We start from the raw sequence: 8,139 nt of genomic DNA on the forward strand, positions 1-8,139 counted from the left end.
GATCCAATTGGTAAGACATAATTGTCCACCTAGACATACAAAGCCCTGTACACATCCATCCCTTAAGAACATTCATAACAACCTGTAAAGGTACAGCATGGAATCTTAACGTCAGCTTCTATGTTCTCTCTAAGCAGCGGCTTCTCTCCAAAATTCATATCTTAACTCGCCAGCTGTCACAGACCCTGGCACCTACCTCCCTTCTGCCCTTCATCTCTGGGATCCCACAGTCCTGGGAAGCACACACGGGCAGCTCACCTAGCAAGCTAGCAAGCCAGGCTCTCACGAGACTAGGCAATGCTCTGCCTGGGCAATCCTCCGAACGTCTACTCTCTGTACCGAAACCGTTTTGAGCGTGTGTGTTTGCGTATGCTCAGGTTCAGATGTATGCCTTTGGAGACCAGAGCTCGATTTCAAGTATCCTGCCTCCAATGCCAGTCTGAGCTTCTGAAGTAGAGTCATGGAGGTCTTCGAGTAGGTGGGGCTGGTTAGCATTGGAGCTTCAGGAGTTTGTCTGTCTGCCTCTGCCTTACCAGAGCTAGGGCTACAGGAGCACAGTACCCGTGTAGAACCAATTTCCACAGATGCTTGATACCTTTAGTACCTGGCCCAAACTGCAGTTTAACCCTAGCTGCTTCTAGGATGAGGAGGACCATGTGATCCCACTTCCCAACCTGATTCTAGCATGTCCTCTAGATTACTTTCTCCTCCTAGAGCATCCTTTAGGGCCTGTGGCCTGTGACAACTAGCACGTCTGCCTTTCACAGCACTTCATGGGACCCACAGCAACCACCGAGGGGACTCTAACCCCTCTCTGGGGATTGGGGGGACTCAAACCCTTCAGACAGCAGACGCAGACAACACAAGACAACATGAAACAAAGATAAGACATGACACAGAGACAAGACAGAAAGTAACACAGAACACAAAACTCAGATTTGCTCGACCTCCGATCTCCTCACCAGTTGTGTTCTGGGGGGAGTGCAGTTCCTGGCTGATGCACCAAAATGTTGTAAGACCCCATAGTGGCCTTACCTCAGGAGCGCCACCCACAGAGCACAGATTGACAAATTGACCACTGCAATAGCATGAGGGTGTAAGGTTTTTAATCCACATATGTGGGGTTGCTCATCCACACAGGGAGAGGCAACCTTGAACCCAAAAAGCACACAACTTTTATTCATTACAGAGGGCAGACTTCAGCAACAGGGTTAGCTGATCCATTAAACAGTCACTAACTCTGCACTATCTTTTGTATCAATTGTTCCCTCCTGGGGGAACTATGGACAAATATTTCCTACAAAATCTAAGAATTTATTTAAATTTTTTTTCTTTAACCCTATTCTTCGCTTCCTGAGTGACTCCCTGAGTCCTGTCACAAAAGGTGACTGTAGAATGCTTGTCCCATCACTCAACACTGAGATCTGCATCGTCCGGGGAGAAACACACACCAAGCCTCTGAACCAAGGTCGGGCAGTCCATGGTTGCCAGAAGCGGGAGAGCAAAGGCTCCGAGGGGGAGCAAAGGCTCCGACAAACAAGGAAGACAGGCCTGCCTATTCACAGGGGACGACATTCTCCTCCAGGAGACCTCCAGACAGCCCCACGTTGGGCGCCATTTGTACTCAAAGGGTGTTGGGGGGTACCTGGAAGAGAATGGGGGACAAGGGACACAAAGAAGGACGCCAAGACAAGAGTCTGATCAAGGCGACAATTTTATTTTTTCCCAATGCTGAATTTATACCATAACATGGGTAACAGAGGGAGGGGGGTAGTGTGAAACAGGCCAAGGACACAGTAAATGTGTGGTCAGGGAATCGACTGATGTTGACAGGATGTTAGAAAGGTCACAGGTTTGTCATATTATTAGTCAGCAGGAGAACTTTATTATATTATTATTTATCTTGACTACCAGATTTGTATTAGTCTTCTGCAGCTGGCTGGGGATTTTCCATGAACCCAGTTATACTTAATTCTAACCATAATAATAACATCAACAATGGAGGGCTTCAAGGGCATCGCTTCCAACACATGAATGCTGGAGATCAAAGCTCAGGTCCTTAGGTTTCCATGGGCAACACTTTACCTAGAGAGTCTTCTCCCTGTTTGAGAAACACTTCTAACAATAGAAACATGAGACCCCGGAGGTATGAAATGTTATTTTCTGACATCGTTCAAGGAGTGCTGCTACCAGTGTCATGTTAGGAGGGCTAGCATGGTTTGGCATGTGTGAGAACATTGTGGAATAGGACACCAAAGTTTGTTCTTCTGGGTCCCACTTGCCCACAGTGGGATTTCAAGCCTGTTTTAGCTCTGAGTAACAATCTCCTTTCTCCTTTTAAGATTATATTTGCTTATTTACTGCGTGTGTGTGCATGTGTGCACAGGTATGTGTATGTGTACGATGGGCATGTGCCATGGCATGTGTGTGGAAGCCAGAGAACAATGCTTAGGAGTGAGTTCACCATGTAGAACCCTGGAATCAAACTCAGAAGTTAGGCTTATCCACCAAATTGCCTCGACAGCCTGTGTATCCACTTTCCTCCCTTTTTATCCTTCTTTTTAAAATGTATGTGCCTGTGTGTTGGCCTGCATGCATGTAAGCTTGGGGCCAGATGAACCAAAAAGAAGGTATCAGATCTCCTAAGACTGAAGTTAATAGATGCATGTGAGCTGTCTATCATGTGGATACTGAGACTCAAACCCAGGTCCTCTGGAAGACCAGTAGCCAGTGTCTTAACCACTGAGCCACCTCTCTAGCTCTATGATTATTTTCCTGCACAGAAAGTGGGGCTGATTGTAGCAGAGACCTCGGAAGATTTGTGTGAGAGTTAAAATAAGGGTACGCACGTATGCAGCATTCAGCCTGGTGCTGACTCACTAGCACATGGATTATGAGCAGTGTTGGTTAGCAGAACGCACTGAGTCATCTGCAGGACTGTGCCTCCTCTCTGATTTCTTCAGCTGAGAGAGCTGAGATGCAAGGAATCATGTCACACATCAAGCCTCCCTTTCGAGAAACAATAGACGGCAAGATAGGGTGTCAGACTGACATTACAGTCAGTGGACTGCATTGATGTTCCCCCAGAACCTTAGAATTATAGCAATACCCACTGTGATTAGAGTGTGCACCCAGTCCCTCCTCCTCTTCCTTTTGTCAAAAGTTCCTAATACACTCTGAATATTTCATCGCTCCGAGCTTCTCACTAATGCTCAACACTTCTGGAAGGGGGAAGGAGAGCTCCCTCCTCTCAACGGCAACAAAACCTCAAAATAAAAAAAAAATCCTCATTAAAGAATATTAATACTCATGGATTAAGAAAAACAAAAGGAGAAATTGTCTGGAATAAATTCAGATCACCCTTTGATTCTGTCCACTGAAACGTACAAATGACAGCTGCACTCAACAGAGGTGGTGTGGATCAGAATGGGGTTCCGGCTCCCAGCCTGGCCTTTTTCCCCCTGGCTCGTTACTTCAGGCCAGCCTCAGGTGAGGTGTTCATCTGTCCTCAGCCTGTAGCCAGAGAACTGAGTGGTGGGGAGTGGCACCAAAGTTATCTTCCAGTGAAACACAAAAGTGCATGCTAACAAGTCTCCCTCCCCAAGAGAAAGGAGGATGTCATCGAAGACACCTGGAGAGCTGGCAAGGCACTGTGATTTCAAATGACTCTGAATCACACAATGAAAATGCACAGCAATTCTGCCTTAGCTTGGGTTTCTATTGTTGTGATAAAACACTGACCTAAGCCAACTGCAGAGGAGTGGTTTATTTCACTGTAAAGCCAGTGAAGTCAAGGCAGGAACTCATGCAGGGCGGGAATCTGGAGGCAGGAACCGAGGAGAGCTATATGCTGACATGCTCTTCCTGACTTAGCCTGCTTTCTTATAAGGGCTGAGCAAGCCTCATGAGCTGTCTCTCTTATTACACCAAGGACCACCTACCTAGGGGTGGTTCCACCCCACAAAGCGCTGGGCCCTTCCACATCCATCGTTAGTCAAGAAAATACTCCACAGACTTGCCAACAGTAAGACCGGTAGGGCAACCTCTCAATTGAGATTTCTTCTTCCCAAATGATGCTAGCCTGTGTCAACTTGATATAAAATGAGCAACACAGGTTAGATGTGAGTGCTGTGTCTGCTGATACCGACACAGGCACCTTTAGACATAGTTGCCACTAAAGAAATACAAGGAAACCATTTTGCTTTCCTCCTTCCTACCTGCTGGTTTGCTCTCTCTCTCTCTCTCTCTCTCCTCTCTCTCTCTCTCTCTCCTCTCTCTCTCTCTCCTCTCTCTCTCTCTTCTCTCTCTCTCTCTCTCTCTCTCTCTCCTCTCTCTCTCTCTCTCCTCTCTCTCTCTCTCCTCTCTCTCCTCTCTCTCTCCTCTCTCTCCTCTCTCCCTCTCTCTCTCCTCTCTCTCCTCTCTCCCTCTCTCTCTCTCTCTCTCTCTCTCTCTCTCTCTCTCTCTCTTTCCTGCCTTTATTTTTTATTTTTATTTTTCCTAGTTGTGACCACAGATAGTCACCAGGCCCATGTGTGGTGGGGTACCTGAGAAACATCTTACTGTGAAAGTTAACTTCCGTTGTCAGCTTGGTTGGATTAAAGTGAGCCATTGGATGCTGTCTGTGAAGGCATTTCTAGGGAATATTAACTAAGCCAGGAAGGCCTGCCCTGAATGTGGTTGACACCATCCAATGATCTGGTATTTAGACTACATAGAAACAGAAAAAGTAAAGAAGCCAACCCAACACCAATATTTCTCCCACTCTTTATTTTCTGGACCAGCCATTCTCAACCTGTGAGTCGTGACCCCTTTAGGGGTCACATATAAGATATTCTGCATATCAGATATTTATTTATATTACCATTCATAACAGTAGCAAAATTATAGTTATGAAGTAGCAATGAAAATAATTTTATGGTCAGAATCACCAGAACAGGAAGAAGTGCACTAAAGGGTCTCAGAGTTAGGAAGGTTGAGAGTCACTGGTCCAGAATGATCTGCCCAGAAGCTCATGCTTCTGTTGCCACAGACTAGAGTGGCTTCTGCCTTGCTGCCCTCCCTATCCCGTTGGACTGCCTGTTAAACTGGGAATCAGATTGAGCCTTTTACCTCAGTTGCTTCTCACTGGATATTTGGTGACAGCAATGACAAAAGCAATTACTGCAGTTCAAAAAGTCAAAAGTGCCACAGAAGCAGAAACCACAGTTTTAAAAATAAATCATGAAGAAAGAGAGCAGTGTGAGAGCTCTGTTCTTGCTCTGAGGGGGTCTGTTCATATGGATGTGTGCTGTAGAAACTGGGAGGGGGGTTGTCAGCAGTCCTGAGATTGGGAGTGTTTTTTCCCATTTTCTGTTGAATTACTTGCCACATTTCTTATAATGAATGTAAATAACTTCACGGTCAGCAAAGGAGAAATCGTAAATAAAGTGTTTTCAAGGACATTTATTTTCATTTTAATCTCCTAAATTAGAAATATAATTTAGGGCTAGAGAGATGGCTCAGTGGTTAAGAGCACTGCCTGCTCTTCCAGAGGTCCTGAGTTCAATTCCCAGCAACCACATGGTGGCTCACAACCATCTGTAATGGGATCTGATGCCCTCTTCTGGTGTGTCTGAGGACAGCTACAGTGTACTTATATAAATAAAATAAATCTAAAAAAGAATATAATTTAAGTTTAGATACCCTGTGAGGAAACACACTTCGTGTAAACAGCTCTAAAATTTTACAGTTCTAGATCCTAGGGGCACCACAAAGTCTTTAGATAGTCTGAAGGTACTTTGTGTCTTTTCATGTGGTTTTCCACATAAAGAAATAGTATTCAGCCATAAAAAAGAAAAAAAATCTGCCCTTCACCACAAAGATGAGTGCGTGCCTCTTGAAGGAACCAGTCACCAAAGGTCACATCAGGGCGGTTTGATCTGGGTGGGTTATCTAGACCAGGGGAAGCCACACAAAGCAAGCAGATTAGCACTTGCTTAGGGCTGGAGGTTTTGCAGAGTTCTCTTGATTTATCTGTGTTTGAGCAGATCTCTTCACATAGCTTTTTGGCAATTACTCCTCTTATTACATTATATATGCATAACTACGGCAGCCTGTCGCCATTTCAGCAGTTCAACTTCAGCAGCACGATCTTAACTCCCAGTTCCACGTCCCTTTAACATCTGCCACTTCTAATTGTCTTAAATATTCCTCTCTGCGTAGTTACAGCCGCATAAGACAATGTTATAATTTACTTCAATTATCAAATATAATCGAGTCGATTCAAGAGGAGATGGAGAGGCCATTACATTCGCTCATATTTTGTTTGCTCTTTTATTTCTTCTGCTCTGGTCCTTTCTTTGCTCGGGTTTGTATTTTTTTTTTCCAGAACTTCATGAACCCACTTTCTTCCCAGGAAAGTCCATTTGCAGCACTCTCCTCGCCGGCCCACCTTGAGAATATCGATTTCCCCACGTTTCCCGAATGACACCGCTTGCTGAGGGTTGGATCTGGAGTTGCAGGCTCTTTTCTCGGTACTTGAAAACACTGTGCCGCTCTTTTGGTGTTGGGGGTAAGAAATCTGCCGTGACTCGGGTCGGTGTAAGAAGTAAGTAGAACTTACCCCCAGCAGCTTAAAGAGGCGTTTTGTTGAGGCTGGGGAGGAGGTCCAGTAAGAGTACTTGCTGCGCGGAAACCCTGAGAACCTGGGTTTGATCCCCAGCACCCACTAATTAGCCCGGTGTGGCTACGCCAGCTGATGCTGCGAGTGATGGGAGGGGCATAGAAAGAGGAGGGCTGCTGGGTTTTGTTGCCTTGACCCTCTAGCTGCCATCTTGCCTTAAGGAAATAAGGTGGGAGCCAGGGAGGGGAGTCCCAGGCTTCTCCTCTGGCATCCGATAGCATTCCAGCCCCATGTTCTTTCAGTTCTTCTCTCTCTCTCTCTCTCTCTCTCTCTCTCTCTCTCTCTCTCTCTCTCTCTCTCTCTCTCTCTATTATATATGAGTGTACTGTAGTTGTCTTCAGACACACCAGAAAGGGCATTACAGATGGTTGTGAGCCACAATGTCGTTGGGGATTTGAACTCAGGACCTCTGGAAGGGCAGCCAGTGCTCTCAACCACTGAGCCATCTCTCCAGCCCCAGCTCTCTCTTTCTTAATGTGACTTCTTAATTATCTGAGAATTTCGTGCATTCATACGGCGTGTTTTGATTTTATTCACCTCTGTCTGCCACTGCACCCCTGACCCTTCTCAGATTCATCCTTACCCTACTTCCTATCAGCACTGTTTCCTCTTTTTAAAATCTATCTGTCTGTCTGTCTATCTATCTAATGTGTATATATATACATACATATATTTACATATATACATACACACACATATATACATATATATATATATATATATATATATATATATATCATCCAGTCCAATTTGTGATGTTCACATATACCTTCTGTGCAGACATCTCCTGAAACATTGTCAACCTACCAGGGATCACACCCTGAAGAAAAACTGACTCTCCGTCATCTCCTAGCAACCGTAATCTGCCAATAGCTCCTCACCTGTGAGTGGGGGCTCAGGAACCACCCGCTTTGTGCTGTGCTGTTGACTGCCTTGAATGTGCCAAGCTTATCAATACAGAGGTCATGTCCAGAAAACACTGCTTCAGTGCAGACCACCACCCCCGGACCTCTAGTTCTTACCTTCCTCCTGCCCCCTCTTCAGTGATGTTCAATGAGCCTTGGAGGAAGCTGAATGACAGATGTTCCATTTGTGGCTGCCCACTGTATTAATTCACTCATTCTGTATTAACTTCTGTCCAGTGCCCAAAGAACCTTCTCTGATGATGGTGGGGAAGTGCACTAAGCTATGAGTATAGACAGACAAATTTTGAGGAGAGTTTGACACCACCTTAGTTCTTCTGGAATCCTCTTGACAGTCTTTTACTGAAGTCTCACAGGTCTCCAGGTTGTTTTGTTTTGTGGTCTCTCTTGTCCCTTGCTCAGTCCGGCTGATTTCTGGTATTCTGTCTTCCAGCTCACTGATCCCTCAGCCCCCTCCTTCCTGTGTATACTGTCAGCTTTTTTTTTTTTCTTTTTCTTTTTTTCGGAGCTGGGGACCGAACCCAGGGCCTTGCGCTTGCTTGGCAAGCGCTCTAC

This window comes from Rattus norvegicus, chromosome 18 (genome assembly GCF_036323735.1).
Source record: "Rattus norvegicus strain BN/NHsdMcwi chromosome 18, GRCr8, whole genome shotgun sequence".
Classification (NCBI taxonomy): domain Eukaryota; kingdom Metazoa; phylum Chordata; class Mammalia; order Rodentia; family Muridae; genus Rattus; species Rattus norvegicus.